The sequence below is a fragment of the Myodes glareolus genome, chromosome 1 (genome assembly GCF_982192425.1).
Source record: "Myodes glareolus chromosome 1, mMyoGla1.1, whole genome shotgun sequence".
In the NCBI taxonomy this organism is placed as follows: Eukaryota; Metazoa; Chordata; class Mammalia; order Rodentia; family Cricetidae; genus Myodes; species Myodes glareolus.
The window spans coordinates 116,454,032-116,466,486 of NC_142026.1; the positions used below are offsets into that span (position 1 = coordinate 116,454,032).

A 12,455-nucleotide genomic window follows, 5' to 3' on the forward strand; every position below is an offset into this window, starting at 1 on the left:
GGCAGGAGGATTGCACATCTGAGGCCATCTTGGGCTACATAGGGAGAACTCATCTCAAAGAGAGAGAGAGAGAAAGAAAAAGAAAAAAGAGAGAGAGAAACTAGAAGAAAGGGTCTGAGAAGGGAAAGGAGGGGGAGGGAGGAAACCCCACCAGCAAATTCACCACCACTTAGGTCTACACTGATCTTGGCTTTAGACGCCACTATCTAACAATTAGTCCCTGATAAAAACGGGTGGTCTTCTATGGACATCGTCTGTAGACATCCACATGATGTAGCAAGAACACCCGATGGATCAGTTTCCCCTCACTGTACCTAAGGAGATCTACTCAAGAGTAACACGCTCAACCCCAGGCTCTGGAGGCCATTCTGACTCAGTGGGACGAGAGTCCTGCTCTGACACACAGATTTGGAAAATGTTCCCCCAGCAGGCTTCTGACACAGTCAAAAGTTGGTGAAAAGCCACGGTCTTCAATGGCCAGTGCTCCTCAGCTTTGGGAATCCACCCCCATCTATGCTGATGAGAGGGGAGGTGGGGCTGATGGAGGATTGAGATCAAGATGTGTCTGCCAAAATAACAGCATAAGGAAACACAATGCAAGTAAAAGGGATCCCTCACCATGATATAAGGGACACAAGGGCCTGAGAGCAAATCAACACAAAGGAAGTGTCATCACAGGCCCAGGACATAAGCAAACTGTGGTTTTATCGAGGACACAAGAAAAGTAATTCATGACCTAAATGACTGAAACAGATCAGATCACAAGACCAGCATAGGTGGTCACAACAAAGGCTATGAGTCCATGCCCTCCACACATGAAGTTGTTTCTGGCCCAGCAAGAAGGCTCAGTAGATGAAGGTCCTTGCTGTCACACCTGATGAGCTGAGTGTGATCCCAGCAACTTCATGGAATTATAACGGGAAGGAGCGCGTCCAAAAGGAACGAGTTCACTCATTTTCAAGTCTCACACATTGCTACAGAGAATAAGTCATCGAGTGTAAGAAAATGTCGGCAATGACGCAAAAGAGGACTGAAGACACAGGTAAAGTTGACAGTGACCTACCGCTTGTCTGCTGGGGGATTTGTGTATATTTCATTCTCAAATAAATAAAACAAAGGTAAGTCAGAATGGACCAATGGTGAACAGGGAAAATAAGACTCAGTTGCCTCTTAATAATTCCAAGAAAGAAAATCATACTTGAAGTCAGGATGAGCTGAAAAATGTGTGTCGACTATTCAGTGTAAGTACCAGACCTGTATACAGCACACTGGCTAACAGAGTTGTTAACAAAGGGATGCATGCTTCCCAGACTTGCAGAGTCACGGAGTGAGCATCCTTATAGGATGCAAAAAGGAATACAGTAGGAAAGTCAGTCTACAGTGTTGGTGTCAGCAACAGCAGGAGCTTCGGGGAGTAAAGTTGGTCATGAGAAATCACCCAAGACTTTCAGGGAAGGTGTGGTCTGGACTTACAGAGCTAAGTGTAGGTGGAACTAAGTGGCAGGTGGAGCTAGGAGCAAAGAGATGAGGATGTGGGCAAAAGGCCCACTGAAAGGCCCTGATAGTCACTTAGACTAAGAAAAGAACAGCCTAAATGGGTGTAGTGGAGGGCAAGTGGACATGGCAAGACACTCAGTCATGGCCAAGGTTAACAGGAAGGTCGATGACCAAAGGTGACGGAGGATATCAATGGTGCCTGGGCCTGCATCTGCAACAGGGCTTCTAAGTGCTTTGTTCTTCCCAAGCTTCTGCCTGGCTGGTGTTTGCTGTTCAACCTTTCATGTTTACAGTGTTAAGAACTGAACCCAGAGCCAAGCGCGTTCTTCTACTACTTACCTACAGCCAAGCCCTCCCTCATTGTAATTGACTAGTGTACAGATTTATAGTGTCACTGGGAAGTAAAACATGCAAAGGTAAGAGTTTGAGGCTAAGACAACCGTGGACCACAGGAGCTGGATGGGGAGATCGGGGATCCCTTCCTCGTGCCATTGGATAGAGTGTGATTTGTGTATATATATATACTGTGGGGATGTAGGGGACAGACTGAATAAAACAGATAATAAAACAGATTTCTAGAGAAATCATGTCACACCGGGGAAAAATAATGAGCCTCCCCTTCTTCCTAAGTGGGCAATTAATATATCATAGGACCCCATGCTAAGAGCTCACACAGCCTCTGCCTTGCTTGGAAACGGTCCCCCAAGTGTCTGGAGAGATGGCTCGGTGGTTGAGAGCACTGACTGCTCTTCCAGAGGACCCAGGTTCAATTCCCAGCACCCACACAGCCGCTCACAACTATCTGTAACTTTTCCAGGGCAATCTGACAGACACCTTTACACCAATGGACATAAAATAAAAGAAATCATCAAAAAATTCATTAAAAAAAGAAAAAGAAATGGCCTCCCCTTCCCATTTCTCTCTCCTGGACTAAATACGATCCAAACCCTGTCTAGCATTTCTCTTCTATGGAAGGAAATGGCAGGGTGAACGTCATTTCTGAGGGCCCTACACTATAGTATCTACAAAATTGTAGGTAGTATCTACAAAATTGCAACAGGTCCCTGGAAAGATTCTTCATCAGAATTGAATTTCTTTTTTTCTTATTTTTATTTTTTAAATTTATTTATTATGAATACAGCATTCTGCCTTCATGCATACCTGCAGGCCAGTAGAGGGCACCAGATCTCATTACAGATAGTTGTGAGCCACCATGTGGTTGCTGGGAATTGAACTCAGGACCTTTGGAAAAGCAGGCAGGGACCTTAACGGTTGAGCCATCTCTCCAGCCCCAGAACTGAATCTCTGACGCAGCTATACCTCCTGTTCTGCTTTGATTTCGGGTTCTCCTGTGTTCTGTCAGGTGAACACGGAGAGGGGAACTACTGCAAGCATCGTGTGTGTCCTGGGCAGTGTTTTTGTAGTTGAAGCTTTTTATGTTTCTTTCTTTTAAAGATTTAATTATCTATTTATCAAGTACACAGTATTCTGCCTGTATGTATGTCTGCAGGCCAGAAGAGGGCACCAGATCTCATTACAGATGGCTGTGAGCCACTATGTGGTTGCTGAGACTTGAACTCAGGACCTCTGGAAGAGCAGTCAGTGCTCTCAATGGCTGAGCCATCTCTCCAGCCTGGTTGGGGCTTTCCCACACTTCAGTCTAGAACTTACTTGGGCCCTTCTGACTAACTGCTCAGTATTCTTTCTAGAATGGGAACTCCCTCGGAGTCAGAGTGTTTCTCTTCTTTGCCTCCAGTTCTTTGAGAATAGGCTAGCACCATAAATTTGGTTTGGCCCAATGGTGTCTGCAGCATGAGTGTGGTTCCTGAGAGGACAACACTGTTGAGGCCTGCTCCCTTCCTCCCACCTCCAGACCTGGCCTAGCCTTTCATCCCGGCATACTTCCAGCCCTGGCCTAGCCTTCCATCCCTGCACACCTAACAGTCAGTGGCCACAACCACCCTTTGTTGGAATGGAGAACAGGTCAGAAACTGTCTTCTCAGGTTTTGACTGCTCACATGGTCCCTGGCCCCGGGGTGTCCAAATCATTTCATTTGATCCTGTAACCCACAGATAAATGCCTGTTGATCCAGGGACAAAACACCTGTACAATACCATCTAAAACCCCCCATGGGTCTGCTTAAGTTAATTCTACTCTACAGTCAGTTCTTGGAGAATGTCAGTGTAAGAATCCCTTCCCTCTCGGGGTAAAACCAAAAACCAGCTCAGTCATTTCCTCGCACTTGGTACTGGCAGATGCGCTGACTCTGTAGGCTGTAAGTCTGGCTAAGTCACAAGGCACACGTGATGTTGCTAGGTAAGGAAAAAAGGCTTTAAAGTGATGTTGCTAGGTAAGGGAAAGGCTTTAACGGAGTGTTAAAAATTTTAAACCGCCCCTCCATGCCTGTTGGGACTGATGGTCCAGCTCTGTGTGCTAAAACACTATAATCTTAAAATTGTCAGCATCATTAACATTGCTTATATAATCAAAGTTAATATGCAGAATTGATTTTTTCCTGTAAATAATTGATTTTTTTAAAAAAACATCAGATATGTTTCAGAGAAAGGCAAATACAATTATGACCTGAGAACACCAAAAGTCATTTGTTGTTCCCCAACACTGCTTAAAGAGAAGCAATCTCCAGACACACATACACACAAACACACAAGGAGTAGGGGGAGCAGGGTGCTTGCTTGCTATGAAGGTACGTGACGAGGTCAAAGGCTGGCCCTGGGATGTATTCCTCAATCTCTTCTCTACTTGTTTTGTTGTTGTTCTTCATTTGTTTGTTTGAAACAAAACGCCTCTCATTGAACTTGGAATTCATCATTTCACCTAGACTGGATGACTCGTAACTCCCTGGGGCCGCCTGTCTCTGTCTCCCAGCACTAGTTTTTCTGCGAGGGGCCAGGATGCTTGCGCGCATGCGCACAGCAACCGCTTTACTCCCCGCGCCATCTCTCCAGCCCCTGGACAGAACTATCTATGCATACTCACTTGTGGGGGTAGTTGTTTAAAAAGCCATCATGATAATAGGATTTCCTTCTAACAATGTCAAAAGCCTCAAGTCAGGCAAATAGGCCATAATAAGAAAATGATTTGTGTGAGACCCAGCTTCCTAACTACTACTACAACACGAAAAAAACCGAACATGCTCTTCGATTAGATGTTTTCCCAGTTTGCTTTAGTGGAACACAATTTCTTCGTTCCAAAACAAACAAGTTTCTGTTCAGAGATCCTAAACTGCAAACGTCCTATCAACTGCACATGCTGATTACTCTTTTCAAAGCCATCTTTCAAAGAAATAATTATAATCTTGGATGAGTATCTCGATGTGTGTTTTCAATATGCTAAAAGGGAAACAACTCATTTGAGGTTGTAACCATTTCCATTTTTTATAATCAATTTCACTTCGGCCATATTGCTGACAGAAATTCTTGAAAACAACTTAATATTTGTCCAACTGTGAAACATGCTCGAGTTAAAAAAGAAAAAAACGAGGTACTGCCGAACTTGAGCGACCATTTTCCTTTCAATGAGAAAAGCATGTGGGCTGTCAAGGAGGCAGAAAAGTTCAAGTCCAACTGAATCTACATTTTTGAAAAGGGAGAGACCGGGAAACCTACTTAAATCAGCTGAGAGCTTTAAAGTAGCCAACTGATGGACCCGGGTTCCGCTATTCCTCGGGAGACGGGCATCTCTCCCCGCAGGCCCAGGCTGGCCTTCCATTGCGCCAATCTCCACCCCTCGCTGCCGTCTCTGCCACTGTGGACCCAGCTGAATACCAATGAGCCAAAGCGGCCGGAATATAAGGAACTCAGTCAAGAATACACGGACAAACAAGAAAAGAACTCCCTATTTTCAAGAAAACATCTTTTGGAGAGTTCTGGGCTCCCAGAAGTCAGGCCAAAACAGAGACAAACTGCCTCAGCATGAGTACAAACACACTCAGGCTCGGCCCGAGGGGATGGCAAGAGGCTTCCCTTCCTCTTTTGGACCATCTGTTTTCAGAAAGCGAAATCTGGGCTAAAGCTCATTCACGCTCACATCAGAATGGCTGATCTGCCTGGAGATGCGGAGAGACTCGGGGTGGGCAATCAAGAACCTAAAGGAAATTTGTGTGTTTATTTATTTATTTATTTATTTATTTTAAGTGGCCATCTGGAAACTGCCAGATTATTCTTCTCCACCCGGGAACAATTAGGAAAATCTTAGAAAATATCTAAAAGACAAAATGCACTATCTAAAACCTTTGAAAGCAGGGGATATAGCATATCTCACTTACCACACAATAAATCCCCACGTAATGACTTAAAACACGGAGGCAGATACCCCTGAGAATAGTGGTTCACGTCCTTATAAACAGCTTTACAGACAAACTAATTGTTCTTATTAAGCAACTCGGCTTTTTGTCCAAAAGGCTACATCTCACCAGGAAAACCCGGTAGAGCTTCATCCACTTTTCCTGGTTCCTCACCAGTGGTGTGCAGACCGCAATGCCATGGAGAGCTGCCAGCAGCCCTGTGTTCCAGCTTTCTGGGCGACCATGCCAACTGCTGCAGCCCCACACACTTCACTTTCATGGTCCTCTCCTGTTCGGAACGGCCTCAGGTCGCGCCATCCAGAATGTATTATCTCCTATTTCTTCCCACTTCCCTTGCACCTTGCCCACCTCCGCTCCACCCTCCACGGCAGTCAGGGAACAGCTGAGTAAGTTCACTGGCTTACACGGTGGCAGACCTGGTACGTGGAAGGAAGTTGGCATGCTCATCTTTAGCTAAGCCAGGGCAGCCGAACTTCTTCCATAATGTCACAGGACTTCTCAGTCCTTTCACGGTACCTGTCAACATCCCTACCACGAGGGAGACACAAGTCAACTTACTGGTTGGTAAGACTGAAGGCATCTTCAATGTTGACCCCACCCATGCACACGAGCTAATGTATTATCAGATTGAATTATCCAAACTTACATAAGCTGTCTGCTTCTGCCAGGTATGGTGGCACTCGCCCGTAATAATGGCTACTGGAGAGACTGAGACAGGAGGATTGCAGGATGAAGACCAGCATGGGAAACATTTAAGAAGAGGCAGGAAGCAGACAGAAAAGAGTAGGGAGAGGGAAGCAAGGAGGAAAAGATAAACAAGGGATGAATTCCTAGAACCACCAGGGGATGCCTGAAATCACGGCAGGCACCAATTCCTGTATATATATATATATATAATTTCCCATATACACACAGTTGTGACTTATGTATTAGGCACAGCAAAAGCTAAGGACCAAAACAATCACAACAATACACTGCAGTTACGGGAATGTAGCTTCACTATATAGATCAGAAATACTTTGTGTATTCATTTATTTTTAACTTTATCTATATATAGAGATGTGTATCATGTGCATACACTGTCCCCAGAAGTCCTCAGGGTATCAGATGCCCTGAAACTGAAATTACTATTGCCATGTGGGTGCTGGGAACTGAACCTGGGTCCTCTGCAAGAGCTACAAGTGCTCTTAGCCACCGACTCATCTCTCTAGTGCTTCAGAAGAGATTTTTTAATGGAATGGATTCTCACTGCTTATCAGCTTGACCCTAAACTCCTGGGTCCAAATGCTGTTCCTTCTTCGTTCAGCATTCCAAGTAACTGGAACTACAGGTGCACCCAGCTTTCAAAACACCTACTGTACTGTCGCCACCCTTATCCTTGTGATGATGTAAGATGACACAGGACTCACCTACTTAGATAGTCCTCAGTGAATCACAGGCAACATGGCATAGTGTCAGACTCCTACATAAGGGTTACTTAAACGTAAGAACTATGACGCCATAGCAGGCAATCTAATGACCCCTGCAGGTGCGTGACTGGTGGCAGGACGGCACACAACACAGATATATACAGAGGGAGTGGCATGAGGTTCTGTCACTCAGAACAGCACACAATTGGTTGTTTGAGAATACATATTTTCTGGGGCTGGGAACTTAGTTCAGTGGTGGAGCCTGGCAAGCACAAGGGTCTGGGTTTGGTCCTCAGCTCTGGAGTGCACACTGCATGGATTCGGGACTGTCATGATCAAACAATATGAAACAGTAAGGATCCTGTAGGCAGAGTATTTTGTGGGGACCGCAGGTCAACTCTGACCCACCAGCTGCTCCCAAATAAGAGCACAGAGACTTAGAAATTACAGTGAAATTCGAAGTGGAGGCAAAGGGTTCAGATTTTACATCAACGGGGCAATAGAAAGAAATTTTACAAAGGAAAACGTGGGGTTGGAGATGTAGCTCAGCTGGTAGGATGCCCGCCTAGGAAGCGCAAAGCCCTGAGTTCAAGTCCTAGCACTGGATACACTGGGCAGGGCAGCACGCTTATAATCCCAGGACTTGGGAAGTGGGAAAGGAGAATCAAAGCTTCGAAGTCATTCTTAACCACATAGGTAGTTCCAGGTCAACTCTGGAGACACTAAACCCCGTCCATTGTACCATGGTGCTTTAGAAAGTTGAAACTGGCTACAGTGTGAAAAGCAGAACAGAAATGTGGAAGAGGGGTAATTAGTGAGGAGATGCAAAAGGAGGCTAAGACAGCAGTCTAGGCGCAAGGAGATAAAGGCTGTGGCTACAGAAGGGAAACTACAGGAAGGAAATTAAGAGTTCCGAGGAAGGCAGTGTAATGAAAGGGTACCACTCCCAAGGATTCTACTCTAAGATGGCTTGAAATGTTGGATCTGCCTCCTTAATTTGTTCATCGACATTGAAGGCTTCATTTTCAAAGGGCTCAGCCGGGAGAGTGACAAAACCAAGCAGAAGACATCAGGGACAGAAACAAACTGAGGCAAATCCATAGCCCAGAGGTAAGGTGACGGCCATCAGCAGGGACTTTGGCTAGGAAGGCTGCTGGATGCAGGCACTGCCTGCTGTACTTGGTCGGCACCAGCCGGTTCCTTGGGGTTCAAGAGACAGAAGGCAGAGCCTGTTTGAGATTCCAAGAGGTATTTCAGCTACTTTTACCTTTTTACTACGAACAAAGCTTATTTCTCAAATTTCTATTAGTCAATTTAAAACAGAAATCATAGAACAAGGAAAAGTGCAGAAAAGAGTTTCAAAATCCTTCATTGTGCAGTTAGGATATGCAATGAGCAACTTCTTCTGATACACCAAATAGTCAGTGAAAAGATTCTCTGGGGCAGGGGAGACCGCTCAGTTTAGTAGACTGTGCGCCTCACAAGCCTGAGGACCTGAATTTGATGGGGAAGTGAGGATGGGGGACTCTTGGGGACTTGCTGATCAGTCAGCCTAACTGGTGACCTCCAGGCCAGTGAGAGACCTTGTCTCAAAGGAGGTGGGTGGCATTCTTGAAGATGACACCTAAGCGTAGCATGAATTCTAACTCGTCTTAATAAAAATTCAGAGTCAGCTATCAGGGGGTGGAAGCTGAAGGATCAGAGAAGAGGCGGCCAGTCACTAGAGAGACTTTTACTTCTACCAATGCTCAGACCAAAGGGCGATCCTGTCCTCAGACTGCATCCTCAGACTACCTACCTTAGACTGCACTGCATTCCTGTCTTCTCCCGCCTTATATTCCTCTCTCCAACCAGCCATCACTCCTGTCTCCACCTCCCAAGTGCTGGGATTAAAGGCGCGTGATCCCAAGTGCTGGGATAACTTTGTGTGCGCTCTGTTTCTCTTTTAGACTGGATCAATTTCGTGTTGTCCAGGTTGGCCTTGAACTAACAGAGATCCCTCGGTCCCCCAAGTTCAGAGATTAAAGGTGTGTGCCACCACTGCCTGGCTTCTTGTGGCTTTTCACGCTGATCTTCAAGGCAAGCTTTATTTGTTAAAACCCAAGCAAAGTATCACCACACCATGATTGTCCTCTAACCCGCACAGGCAGGCAGGCAGGCACACACACACACACAAAATCTATACATGATGGGGAGATATCGTGGTGCAACAACAGAAAGGGCCTAATATGATGAAGGAAAGAAGAAAAGAAGGGAGGAAGAGAGAGAGGGAGGGAAGGAAGGAGGGAGGGAGGGAAGAAGAGAGGGAGGTGAGGAAGGGAAGAATGAATGAAGGAGGGAAGGACACAAAACATTGTTAAAAACATATTATCTCAAATTTAGTTTGATGTAAATGAATTGGGACTATAAGATACGAAACAATGATTTAAAAAAGAGAGAGAGAGAGACCATTGATGTCATACACACCTTTAATTCAGCAGTCGGACGCAGAAGCCTGCCTGCAGTGACATTCTAGTGAGAAAACACTTCTCTATAAAATGACTTTTGCACAATCATGGATTAATCCCAAGAGGGAGCAAAGGCGGGTGTGTTCCAATGAAGACTGTACTCTTCAAGAATTTTAATTAAAACCGAGCACAGTGTTTCCTGAAAGAAATAAATTATGCAACTGTTAATGCGAACGTTGCTCTCCTTGTGTCAAAATAGTGATTCCTAGCTTTACGATGCCTTTGTGACAGAAGAATAAAGCCCTGGCCGGTCGCTGGCACCCATCTGAGCACCGTCTCCAAGTGTCGGGCCCTTTTCATTAATAAACGCTTAAAAAGAGTGGGTCACCACCAGGCCAGCATTGCTTACCAAAGTGAATATATTTTGTTCTGCAGTTTCCTGTCCTGGGGACAAAAATACAAAACAAATCCCAAAAATGGAGCAACGTACAGCACAAAATATTCAGCCAGAGGCACTGTGCCAGGGAGCAACAGAGAGTTTTACACTGGAGCCAAAGGCTCCAGGGTCTCTTTTAAATTTTTAAGTCGTGACAATTATCTTGATGCTGCTTCATGAATTAGCTCTGTCTGCAGAACAAAGGCCTGCTTGGGAGTTTTGTGTACTTTGAGGAATAATTATTCCCTAAGCTTATTCACTTTTTTAAAAAAGCAGCTCACAGGCAGATTTGGGCAACGGTGTGCTTGAGGGGAAACATTTGGACCAGTGGACTTCCCCAGGCACTCTGCTGCAAACATCCAACGGGAAAGACGGAGGGAGGAACGGGTGAACGCTCAACCAACCGAAAAAGCAGTCTATTTCTTGCATGCATTTCTCTCAGCTTTCCGATTTAAACTGTCGCCTTTTCTATATTGAAACACCAACCATTATTCCTAAGAAGTCACCAGGGTTATGGTGATAACGCTGAGGCCTCATTATAATATCCAGTGACGCCCAAGCCTCTGGTGGCTAGGTCATTTCTTTCCTTGCCCTGTGAAGTAACCATGTTAGTCAACAGTGCATAATATAGTGACAGCATACTTGGACAATCTGTTGCCAAATGGCTATTTAAGTGACCATTAGTCCGGGAGAATCTTCATTTATCTGTTGCTGTATTAGCAACCCACTCTCGAGTTGAGACTTAAAAAAAACAAAAACAAAAACAGTTGTTTCCATACAATTCTGCAAACCAAGCTAGGCTCGGTTTGGTAGCTCCTTTCTCCTCTGCCCTAGCCATCATATGAGACTGCTTCACCTGGCTAGACTTATCCAGGAGACACGTGACAGGCTCCCCTCATACTCTGTACACGTAGGCCTCTCTACACACATTGTGACTGTACTTCTTATGTCACAGTGGAGGTTTCTCAAAGCGATGGCCTGCAGCTTGTTAAAGCTGAGACAACAGTTTACGCGGCAGTCAGACCACAAAGTGGAAAGAACCAACTCTGTCCTCCACATGCATGCCATGGTACACGTGTGCCTGTACACACACACACAGAGGAATGATAACAATAATAACAAATTAGATAGCTTTTTAAAGGATTAGGAAACACACAGGACAACACATATTCATTGCATTGCTTTACTCGGCCAGGGATGGAACACCCACCTCTAAAGGAACAGACAAAAGCGGGGGTAGGCTTTCTAACAGAAAGGTCATTGTTTATCCATAGGCTTCCCACTCTCGAAACAGGAACACCCGCCAGATCATTACACACCCACGTGCAGAATGTTCCCCTTTCTGAAATGTTTAATTACCACCATTTATAATAATGATCACCAACAGGTAATTTCCTAAGCAAAGTGAGTGCAGCATCACAATGGTGCTGATGTAAGAATTCCCAGCATCGGCTGCCAGATGATCAGCACCTGGCTGGCCCTGGGGAGTAACATCTGGGATCCAAGGGTTTCCACCACCCTTGCTTTCCCAAGTGTCCGCACAGAGCCAGTAGATGGCTCAGTGCAATTCTTCCTGGAGGGCAGAACTGTCACCTTTCACACTGAGTCCAGGACAACTGGGCTTTCCTGACAAGTTACAGCCCCAGGTCCAATCGGGAAACATCCATCATTAAGCACTTAAGTGTCTCTTAAAGATCATTGGTCTTGGGCCAGTGAGATGGCCCAATGGTTAGAGGCCCTTGCTACCAAGCCTGAAGTTTGACCATAGGTATCTGTGTGAGAGAAGGAAAGAACTGACTCTTGGAAGTTGTCCTGACTTCCACTTGCATGCCATGGTTCATGGAACAACCACACACATCCGTATTCACATACAAACGATACGTAAGAAAATGAATAAAATGTCATTTATAAAGAGGCCCTTTAGTTCTTAACCTTTTGCAAAGTACTGATGCTACATCGATCTACCTTTTAAATGCTATTATCAATTATCAATTGTTGCTTCTGTCAGGTCAGAAATCAAGTGTGCTACAGAGGTGCTGTGAAAGATTTCTCTGTGAGAGCATTTTCTGGGCCAGGGACACGTGTGACATCACAGTGCAGCAAGTACATACGAACATAAACACACAGGTTCAAAACAAACAGACACACAGCATCAGCAATGCGCCACTGATTTAAGGATGCACTGCTCTAGAACTCACCCAGAACTCAGTGACCACAGGCAAGGAAGCAGCTGTAGTCCAATCACATTGCATAGATATAAAAAGAATGTTTTAAAAGACCTGGTACGTCCACGGCTGCTGAAGTAGATGTGAAAGTACAATCAGAAGGTTATGTCTTCATA

The 12,455-nt window shown here is 45.3% G+C and overlaps 1 protein-coding gene across 3 annotated transcripts in view; it reads right to left on the reverse strand.

The window, feature by feature from the left end:
- Nhsl1 (NHS like 1) overlaps positions 1-12,455 on the reverse strand; it is a 225,387-nt gene that overhangs the window by 176,251 nt on the left and 36,681 nt on the right. The gene's annotated exons all lie outside the window — the stretch shown is intronic.